Below are 11,730 nucleotides of genomic sequence, written 5' to 3'. Positions count from 1 at the left end.
ATGAGACCAACGTTATATGGCTTGCCATCATGTGGCGCTCGTTATGTTTTTTATATTGCGCTTAACTGGTTCATTAACTAAGGTCAATTATGCAACATATTAAATATTCACTTTAGGGCCAAGTGCGTTTCGTCACGTCGCAGAGATCATTCCAAAACGACCGATCCATTTTTTTTCTGGCGATGTACATTCCAACAAGTTGTATAAGCGTTGGTACATTCTGCGTGATTTTTTTAAAGAAAACCCGCGAAATATGGTATAAATCCACGAGACAGCATGCGCTTATGGGCTACCGTACACTCTAAGAAAAAAAAGAGTATGCGTGACTCTTTTCCGGGAGTTCTGACTTGCCACGTATACGACTCTCTTTAAATAGTCACGGTGACTCTCTTGGTGGGTCAGGATCGGCTCGCTCTAGGAGAGTCCCCCGACCCTCTAGGAAGAGTGGAAAGACTCTCATCCGAAGGATCACGTTACCACTTGTAGGGAGTCAGACGACTCTTGCCGGTAACACTCCTACGGGGGTCAAGTGACCCACACCGAAGCGTCAAGCGACTCCACAAGTATTTCAAGCTACTCATTGGACCCTTGCTCTACTTTTGCGCGACTACTGTTGAAAATAGTGGAGTATTCATTTTAAGCAAGTCCAATAATACTTGCCGTTCTGCCCAGCGACTGCAAAAAAAGAATAGTTCAGTTTTAGCATTATTTTAATAAAACTCGTCAAAACAACACATATTTTCCAGCAAAGTTATATAGAAAGCGCGAAAAGATGGCTTTGATTTCCAATTAAGAAGTTTGGGTATTCCTCATTTACATGCTTCTATTAGTATGGCCAACTAAAATGTGTGACTGGTGTGCATAGTGCCATACAGTGCAAAATAAACTGCAGAAATCGGCATCATGTTTCAATCTTTATTCCTTATGATTAAGAATAAATCAAAAAGTGGTGACGGCTGAAGGCATCAGACTTGTGGCTTGCTAGGTTCTCACTCCTGTTCAGCGTGAGCACCATGAAAAACGGTATCTGAAAAGCAGAACGTGATATTATGATGAGAAAATGAAATTGCAGTAAAGGTTTGCGAAACCTACAAAATAAGTGGTTCACATAGACACAATGAAGGCTCACAACACAACAACAAATGCAAACACGTATGGTAAGGAACCAAGTTTTTTGCCGTTATCGTGTAAAACACAACTTGCAAATGGTACCTTTTGTAACACGCCACTTGGCGACAAACTTGCAGCACAAGATGATGTGAGCCTCTTTTAAACAACAAACGAAATTGGTTTAGGCTCCTTTGCGTGGGTGCCACTCGCCTCTTTTTCTACGTCGTCTTGTCCAACCAAAAGAAATGTAGGACCGACTGCCTCGTTGACAGGGCGAACGCCGCTGTTGATTTTCCCATCACGAGCGGTGAGGCGCCAGACCAGAGCGGCACCTTCGTTTCCCCGAGTGTGGCTGTCAACTGGAGTGAAGAGGCGGGAGAAGTGATCCGGCATTCTGGGAATAACCAAAACACACACATCATTTGTATTTAAAACCACCCTTTGTTCAACACACCGTTATTGTACACACATCTGCCACGAGTGTTTAGTTCAAATTTTTCAACGAAAACAAATTATCACGTAAAAGGCAGCGGGAACCTCGTGTCACAATACGCACACGAATGAAAGCACTTCTTTTCTGAGAAATCGCTTCAAAATTTGGTTTCAGAATAAACGCGATTTTGCGCCGTCTTACCCCGACACCCAAGCACATCCTCCGGCAGTCAGGGGCACGCCGTGAGCGGTTACTGACCGCATGTTTTACAAACGTAACCCATACTCAGATAAACACATGCGAGTACGAGGGCCCGAACGACACCCAGCGCGCGCGGACGCCGTCTACGTCGAGATCAGACATGTCATATGCTAGAATTAGCACACATAACTCCCACAATCACGTACGCTCACTTGATTCTGTTATAGCGTCATCGCAGATGTTGGGAAACCATGAAAACAGCAAACAGTAACGAAGGAAAAAAGTGCATGGCGGCGGCCGCAACAACGGGCGCCGTCGAAAGTCTCTAGCTTTTCTGCCTTACCGGCGAGGCGTGTCCAACTTGAATGACTACCGCGTACGTTCTGGAAGCCACCGCACTATATCTGCACCTCAAACTACCGTCTTTAACAACAAAAACCATTATATACAGTGCGTGTGAGCGTTCTGTACACAGGCTTTCTTTTTTTTTTTTTTCACGTTCCCACGCGCGAAAGCACGCAGCACACTCAAGGTCGATGGAAATATTATGAAGTAGACTAAAGTGCATCTCAAAACGACATCTTGCACCTTCAGTAATGCAGACACAACGTGCGATCAGCAAGAAATGACCCTCGATAATTGTTTGCATCGCTCACTTTATGGGAGCTTGTACAGCAACGCGCATAACGGTGGTAACTCGTAACTGACAGCTTTAGTTGGGCATCCGCAACAGACCCGCGGAAACAGGCTGCTGTTGGAAATGGCTGGCAGATAACTTCCGCGGAGCTGCTGCGGACGCCCAGCTAAAGCTGTATAATTAGTACCTACGAAAGCAGTACACTCACCGTTAACTGGCGCCCGTTGTCCGTATCCGCAGCTCCATGAATATTCCGCCCTCCAAGCGTCACTTAGTGCACGGAGCCGGCGTCAACACCACCGAAGACGCGCACAAACATGAAACTGATGAAACTTCAAGACACGCAACCCGCGCTATAAACGCAACCACGCAACGCATTCCAATAGACGAGGAGACTGAGACTGACTGAGACCGCTGAGACGACTGAGAGAGAAGCCAGAAGCGGCGCGCCACCCCGGCACCAACCCCGTCTCCGTCGGTGAGCAACGCGCCACAACGGCGCCAAAGGGCAAGCGCGCGATATGTATGGCGTGTACGGCGGCCCTTTCATGACGGAAGCCTATCGAAACGCGCTTCAGGAGCGTCCAGTGACTCCTTCCAAACTGCTAACTCTTTTTCTCTGCCTGTACCTTCCAAAAGGGGTCACATGGACGTCCGAAGAGAGTCACGGTTCCATGACCCTCTTTTGACTCTTTTTATTCTTAGAGTGTACTGCAGCGCTCTCAACCGTGCTTCGAGCGAAAGGACAGTTGCGCGGACCGTCAGCCTACGCATCTCATAGACGATGGCGTTTTCTTGCCAGGTGCATCCGTCAGAAATGTTGACACACTGCAAAGCCGATGCTAGAGCCGCGCCCGATCATTTCGCCATGGTCCTGGCGCTGGTTATTTCGCACGAAGCACGTTTGAGAGCGCTGCAGAGCGGTAGCGCATGAGGACAGTCACGTGGTAATATTTCGCGGGATTTCTTTAAACACTGGAAAAATCACTACGCGGCATGTACGTTGCTACAAAACATCGGATCAGTCGTTTCCAAATACCGTCTACAACCTCGCGAAGCGCACTTCGCCCTCAAGGGAATATTAAAAATGTGCATAATTGTTCTTAGTTATTAACAAATTAAGCCCAATATTCCATATAACGACAAACCATGTCCTTATTTTTATTCAAATTAGGCTAAGCACTTCTTTGTAGATATTTGGTTCCAGTTACGTGAACCACAATGAATAAACATGATACGGACGGCACCTCAAAAAGCAGTGACAATTGAGCATGACCATCGTGAACTTAGATGTTAAGGTTAGAATAGAAAATTCGCTACCTATGGAAAGGTGCATAAAACGGCTCGTCGAGACGCTCATGAGAAAAACAGAGTACATGGTATTATCATCATCATCAGCCTGTCTACGCCCACTGCAGGGCAAAGGCCTCTCCCATGTTCCGGCAATCAACCCGGTCCTGTGCTTTCTGCTGCCACGTTATACCTACAAACTTCTTGATCTCATCTACCCACCTAATTTTCTGTCTCCCCCTCACGCGTACGCCATCTCTTGGAATCCAGTCAGTTACCCTTAATGACCACCGGTTATCCTGCCGACGTGCTACGTGCCCGGCCCATATCCATTTCTTCTTCTTGATTTCAACTATGATATCCTTAACCCCCGTTTGTTCCCTGACTCTTCCTGTCTCTTAAGGTTACACCTATCATTTTACACAGAGAAACATGGTATTATGTTTCTCAACTCGCCTTCCTAACATCTTTAAGATGTTTCCTTGTCAATTCAACGTCGCTATTTTGCTTAGAATTTTCGTTGCTGCATACGTAAGCAGAAATTTTGTTACTGCATACTCCAGGCACGCCCAGATTATTTTACCTTTGTCCTCAACATCGCCGGGACATAACAGTAAACTCATATAAAATGTACATATCTAAATAGTAGAAATGACGATGGCAGTCAAAAAATAAAATAAAGCAGAACGTTTTTTGGAAGCAGGTTACAAAATATATAATGCAATGCGCAGACGGCCAATAACAGAGACCTAGATAGTGCATGGAATGCAAACTGATAATAATAATAATTGTTGGGATTAACGTCACAAAACGAATTATGAGGGACACCGTAGTGGAGGGCTCCGGAAATTTAGACCACCTAGGGTTCCTTATTGCGCACCTAAATATAAGTGTGCGGGCCTCAACATTTAGCCTCCATGTAAATGCGGCCGCCGTGGCAGGGATTCCATCCCGCGACCTTCGGGTCAGCAGTCGAGCACCATAACCAATAGATCACCGTGGCGGGTAGGATGCAAACGGAGGATATGTCAATGAGAGCACTTATGCTAACAATGAAATTATGATTAAAAGAACTCCTTGAAATTTAGCAGGAATAATACAATACAGCTAGTACAATAAAATATCGTCTTTTAAGCTTATTCTATTACATCTACAATCGGCACCAAAGGGTGCGACGCTTGTTAGAATCTCATTTGCCTATAAGTCAATCTCATTGCAAGCAAGTCCAACCTACATGCACGAGATCTTTCAAATTGCTGATGCGTGAAAGCTGCGAGACGCAAAGCAACCCCATTTTTGCATTCTTCACACTTCGCAACGAAGCACCACGCAAGAGAAACTTCGATAACGGCATATAGCGGCATAGGAATTTTCGCTAAAGACGCCACACGCATTGCAGTACGCGGAGAGTACAGTGGCTGCGAGGAAGTGCCATGGCACCCACACAACTATAAAGAAAGAAAATATCGAGAAAACAAAAGGTCGGCTGAGCGTAGACGATCGCGCCACCACGTGACTCTTCTCCACCAATTAAGACGCGCAGACCTCATCGCCTACCCTCGCTGGAAGACTCTGGTAAAAAGATAAACGATTGTGTCTGGCGTTAGTTTTCTTCAGATGGCTTAGTGGCAGCGCCATTAACTTTGGAAGTGAAGTTCAGCCAACCGTTCATCGTTCCGCACGGCGGTGTTTCTATAGCAGTATCTTGTATCTTAAGATACACGATACATTATTGAATGTATCGGAAATACAGATACAGATACTCGTCTTGCGAGACGTATCGCGATACAAGATACAAGATACCCATAGAGTATCTAAGATAGTATCTAAGATACATGTATCTTCGATACTGCCCAGCACTGGTACCATTCCACCCAACGTCTATCAAGTCTATATAAACTGGAATTGTGACAGCTGAAAATACCTCGTTTGTACGCGCTCGCTCGTGCACAAATGCATAACACGTGCAAAAATAACCTTTAAAAAATTTTGTTCCTGTCATAGCTGACAAAAAATCGTGGTGTAATATTGAAGTGCATATAAAATCAACCATTTTCTTTAAAGGGGCCCTGTAACACTTTTCCGAGTAATCATCGAACGGTTTCATCAAAAGGGGCTATTGCCTCACGAATCGACTGCCATAAAAATATTTAGAATCCGTCAAGTACGAGCGGAGTTGCAGGGATTTGTCGCACGCTTGAAGCGCTTCCTCTCTCGCGGCTTAATTTCAATGTGAAAGCCAGCGCGCACGCGCGCGCGTGGGCACGTGGCGGCATCTCGCGGCGGCCGCGGTAACTATGCAACTCACGATGCTCAAATCAGCCATATTGAGATAGGTATCGCTCGAAGCTTACCCTACGAGGCGACCGGGAAGGAACGCGACGTTCTCCACTGCCGCAGCGAACAAAGACGCTACGGCCGCGTTCGTCGATTCTCCGGCACGGCGCAGAAAAGGCACTCGAGGCAGGATGTCAACAAACACGGGTTTATTAACCCAAGATGCAGCACTGCGCGACAATCACGGGTTTGCGGGCCGTCAGGGTAACTCCGCAAGACCGATTGAGTACTGTTATGAATGGGGGTTGCGTGTCGACGAAAGCCGGGAGAAGCCGGGAGCCGATGATGCCGAAGAACGGACTTATCGCTGAGGAGCAGGACAAGGAGGCGAAACGTTTACAAAACAGTAACAACATTTATAGCAGGTATAGCAGGTAATAGCAGGTAATAGCAGGTAATAGCAGGTTATAGCAGGTTATAGCAGGACAGAGCCTGCCAGCACGACCAAGTCGGTTGGGGCGTCTCTCCTAACAACGGACCAGCCCGGTCTTAAATAAGGGACCAGTCCATTGTTGACAGGGTGGATCTTTGGTCCCAGGTGTGGACCGGGAGGCTCTTTGGTCCCAGGTGTGGACCGGGAGACTCTTTGGTCCCAGGTGTGGACAGGGAGGCTCTTTGGTCCCAGGTGTCGAGCAGCCTTTCCATCATCCTCAGGAATGCTGCTTTCCGTAGCTGGGTAGCTTGGAAGAACGACTGGCATCAGTCGACGGGGCCGGCTGGGCGAAGACGCCGTTTTCCCGGATTTCAGACAATGCATGCAGGACTTAATCCCTGCTTCCAGGTGGCAGGTGCTGGCCCTTTTCTTGGACGCAGGGCAGACGCTGACCGCGATGCCGTGAACTTCCAACGAAGTGCACGTGTTTATTCGTTTCCCCGTTCGGTCAGGTGCTCTGGCACAACAGCACCCCCGCCACAAGACAATGCATCCAGAATTCGAGCTGTCAGACGCAGCTCGGATGATGCGATGCTGGTTGACCGTTGTCAGCTGTGGTCGTACAGCTCTTTTCCTCGAGGAGTGACCTCCACGGCACAGCAGCAGTTTCCTGGAACTGCCAAGAAGCAACACAAAGCCAAACCACTCCGGCCAAAGCAAGCGCCCTCCATATGCTGATCAAATCGCCAGACCAGCAAAAAAAGAACAAAACATTTCCTAGAGATTACGCTAAGCTAAAATTAAAACATCACGAGCAACGTATCTCAGGAAGAGTACCAACGTGAGGACGTGCCTCTAGCTAAGTGTCAGTACGTGGCACTGCTAAAATCAATCAGAATTTGTTCGCCAGCGATTCTCAATGGTGACATCAGCAGATTGGGAACGATCGAAGCAGCTGAGGAAGACTCAATTTTGCCCCAAAACTACAATCACTTCACTAAGTGCTCCCTAAATCGTGCGCCTTGGCACCGCTCACATGCGTTCCAAGTGTTTGTGAACAAACATCTCAGGATAAACAACACTAGCCTTTCGCTAAAACGCTATGGCTCATTGCGCTTGGCAAATGAGTATTACACTAAGAAAACAAAGCGCTTCAAACTCAATACGAAGTAAAACTGAAAATCAAACCCACGCGTTTAACACAAAACAAGGAGAAACTAAAATTACACTGACGCGCATACTAACACGTAACGCAAAACAGATCAGTAGTACGTTAAACAGAGGCTTTTAACATTAAGCCTTCATCTCTGTAACCATTACGAAAGGCTGTGCTTTACTCGAGCACTAATAGCTATGTTCCTAGCTATAAAAAAAAAGGCAAACAAAGTATCTAAAACGGAGGCTTTTAACTGAGCCTACATCTCCGTTAAAAAAATTCACAGCTCTTTACACTAGCGCTGACGGTCATGGCTCTAAATATTAAAAGAAACAAATAACCAAACAAATCTCTCAATGTCCGCTACAATGAGGAGGAAAGTGACAAATTACAAAATTTCACTCCTCAATTCGTTAGCAAACATTAACACACTAAGTTCTTTCAAGATGTCAATCCATCTTTATGCTGCGGTTATCCCGGGGTGTCTCCAAACGCACCCTTGACGAACTCTGGGGAGCCGAGCATTCCACACCTTTCGAGGGGTCCGATCTCGACAAAGGGACAGGGAACAAACCTGTCCGGAACACTTAGTAGCGGCTACCTTTGTACCGTGGTCGCCGAACTCAGACAAACCGGCATACCAGTGGTTTTGTCTGCCCATTATACCCCTCTGGGCTAAGCCGCTACCCTTTTGCCACTGCGGGGAACAGCCTTTGCCGGTGTACGCGACACCTCGCTGCGCTCCTGCCCCGACTAGGCCGTGAAAAGGATGAGACCAGGTGAAGACTTCGACGTCTGAATTTCACTGAAATTCTTTTCTTCGTGACGCGCTTCACGCCTAATCTCGGTTTCTGCAGGAGTCTCAACTTGAGACTTTTTCTAGCAGGCATTTTCGGAATCCCCTGCCTGACCTTTCTCTTGCTGGGCCTCTTCGTGATCTGAGGCCTTGCCTTTAGCTTGGCGTCTCGAGAGATGACGTCATCGCGCTTGGCCACTTTAGTGTGCCTGACGCCAACTCTCCGCAGCTGTCTCAACTTACATCTCTTCTTAGCGGGCCTTTTCGATTTCTTAGGCCCAACCTGGAGCTTGGCGTCTCGAGAGATGACGTCATCGCGCCTAGCCACTTTAGTGCGCTTAACGCCACTCGTCGCTCTGGCGTTCACCTTCACGCGTTTTCGCCGACGCCTTTTCTTTTCGGAAGTGCTCGGAATGCTCGCGGCATCGGCGCTTGTACTCGCAAGTACGCCGCATTCGATTTGCTTTGCCAAAGCTTGAGAATGCTCAACCAGCTGATCCTCGGGATCGTTTATCGGTGTCTGCCCTTCTGGCAGAACGATAATTCCGACGGTTTCTAACCTCGCCGGCTCGCCTTGAGATGTCTCAATTCGTGGCGGTGTACTAATGTCACGAGTACAACCTTTTCTTTGGCCTTCGAAGTCGGCCTTCTCCTCACTATGACGCACTTCGGCGTCCTGCGCCTCGCGACGAGTTTCAGGCTTTAGCACGTCGCGACGTTTCTCGACCTCTTGGTCTTCGCGACGCGCCTCATCCTCACGCTCTCTCTGACGCGCTTCCTCCTCTAGCGCCTTGCGACAGGCCTCGGCCTCTAGCGCTTCGCGACGGGCTTCGGCCTCTAGTGCCTTGCGGCTCGCGTTATCCTCAAACGCTTTAAGAACCGCCTCTTTCTCCTTCGCCTTGCGAGTTGCCTTGTCCTCTAGCGCCTTGCGACACGCCTCGGCGTCCTCAAGCGCCTCACGACGGGCTTTGGCCTCTAGTGCCTCGCGACGGGTTTCAGCTTCTAGCGCCATGCGACGCGCGTCATCCTCACGCTTCCCGCGGAGCGCGTCATCCTCACGTTTCCCGCGGAGCGCCTTAGCCTCTCGCGCCACGTCCGCTTTCGCCCTTCGAAGTGCCTCAGCCTCTCGCTCTTGGCGATGCTTCTCGACCTCTTGGTCTCTGCGGCGCGCCTCATCCTGTTGCGCTTTTCGACGCGCTTCGTCCTCACGCGCCTCGCGACGGGCCTCGGCCTCTAGCGCTTCGCGGCTGGTCTCGGCTGGTCTCGGCCTCTAGTGCCCCGCGACGCGCGTCATCCTCGAGCGCATCACGAAGTGCTTTCTTCTCTATCACCCTGCGGCGCGCCTCAGCCTGCAGCGCTCCGCGATGGGTTTCAACCTCTGGTGCTTTATGACGCGCTTTAGCGCTGTCTTTACTGTCTCGACTTTCGCAGTTAGCAGGACCTGGAGCTGCGAAGTGGCGCAACAAGGCTTCTTTGGCCTTATCAAAGTCTTGCGCTTCCTCAGCGGATAAGCGCTCCAAAACAGATGCGACCTGGCACGGGAGCAACTCGAGAAGCCTCTCCACCAAAAGGTCTCGGCTAACACCAACCTCCTCGCAGACCTTTTCAAATTTAACGAGAAAAGACATAATGTCACCGCCTATCTCGAAGATCTTGAGTTGGTATTGTGCTCGCTGTCACTTAATCGCCTGAATTTCACGATCAAGCGTTTTCATATTGAGAGCATGTTCATGCTCCTCGCGACGCCTCTGAGCCTGCCTCTCTTCGCGCCTTTCGCGTTCCTCTGCCTTCCGTTTTCCGCGCATTTCGCGTTCCTCCGCCTTCTGCTTTTTCTCGCAAATCTCCTCCCAAGTCTCGTCAGCTTCCTCGATGGTCACGTTCTCCGCCCGCATCACCTCGAGAATCGCTTGCTTTGTTTTTGCGGACCCGGCGGAAATGCCCAAGTCGTTACAAATTTCGAGGAGGTCCTGCACTAGGTACTTCTCCATCGCGATCTTGTCCCTCGTGATGCTTTCTTACAAAATTTACTCTTACTTTAAAACTAATATCGTGGTTCAAAGTGAGTAAAATGAATCAAACAATACACAAAACTCTCTCCTAACATCTGCCTGTGCTAGAGAGGTCTGGCGCAATGACCAGTAAACGTTGGGCACTCACCCAACCAAAGCAGCTGACTCCGGTCGAACTCGTGGCTGCCGTCGAGCGTTGTCGTGGTCGTCCTCGTGCCTCGGGCCTGCAGGGATCTGATCCAACTTTCCAACCGTTGAGATCAGGGTAGCGTGTCCCAGCTTGTCCAACGATGAGATGAGGGTAGCGTATCCCAGCGTGTCGAACGATGAGATGAAGGTAGCGTATCCCACCGCTGCCACCACTGTTACGAATGGGTTTTCGTGTGACGATGAAAGCCGGGAGGTTTGCGAGCCGAGGTAGCCGAAGATCGGACTTATCGCTGAGGAGCAGGACAAGGAGGCGAAACATTTACAAAACAGTAACAACGTTTATAGCAGGTATAGCAGGTAATAGCAGGTAATAGCAGGTTATAGCAGGACAGAGCCTGCCAGCACGACCAAGTCGGCTGGGGCGTCTCTCCTAACAACGGACCAGCCCGGTCTTAAATAAGGGACCAGTCCATTGTTGACAGGGTGGCTCTTTGGTCCCAGGTGTGGACCGGGAGGCTCTTTGGTCCCAGGTGTGGACCGGGAGACTCTTTGGTCCCAGGTGTGGACAGGGAGGCTCTTTGGTCCCAGGTGTCGAGCAGCCTTTCCATCATCCTCAGGAATGCTGCTTTCCGTAGCTGGGTAGCTTGGAAGAACGACTGGCATCAGTCGAAGGGGCCGGCTGGGCGAAGACGCCGTTTTCCCGGATTTCAGACAATGCATGCAGGGCTTAATCCCTGCTTCCAGGTGGCAGGTGCTGGCCCTTTTCTTGGACGCAGGGCAGACGCTGACCGCGATGCCGTGAACTTCCAACGAAGTGCACATGTTTATTCGTTTCCCCGTTCGGTCAGGTGCTCTGGCACAACAGTACACTTGCCTGTGTGTGAAAAACTTTTATTCAATAAAATGAGAGTTTGCAGGCCCAAAAGGACCCTTTACATAGGGGGAGTCCTTATTCCGGGACTCCGCTGGACAACGCCGCTACCCGCGCCCGTTGGACTAGAGCCCGTTGAGACTCCAGGCCTGAGCAATTGAGTAGGGCTGCCTCCCATCAACAAGGCCTGAAGGCTGCCACCGTGACGTCACGAAGCGGCGGCGGCTGTTGCTCGCCACACAGCGAAGGCTTGCGTAGGGACGTCTGCTGTGCGCTTGTCTTCGCCTTTTCTTTCGTCAGTGTTCCTGTTTGGTGCTTAGGAATTCCCTCCTCAGGAGTAAAGGAATTGCGTGCAAATATTTACGGT

Source organism: Rhipicephalus sanguineus, chromosome 1, assembly GCF_013339695.2.
Source record: "Rhipicephalus sanguineus isolate Rsan-2018 chromosome 1, BIME_Rsan_1.4, whole genome shotgun sequence".
NCBI lineage: Eukaryota > Metazoa > Arthropoda > Arachnida > Ixodida > Ixodidae > Rhipicephalus > Rhipicephalus sanguineus.
Note: the sequence above shows the minus strand (reverse complement) of the source record.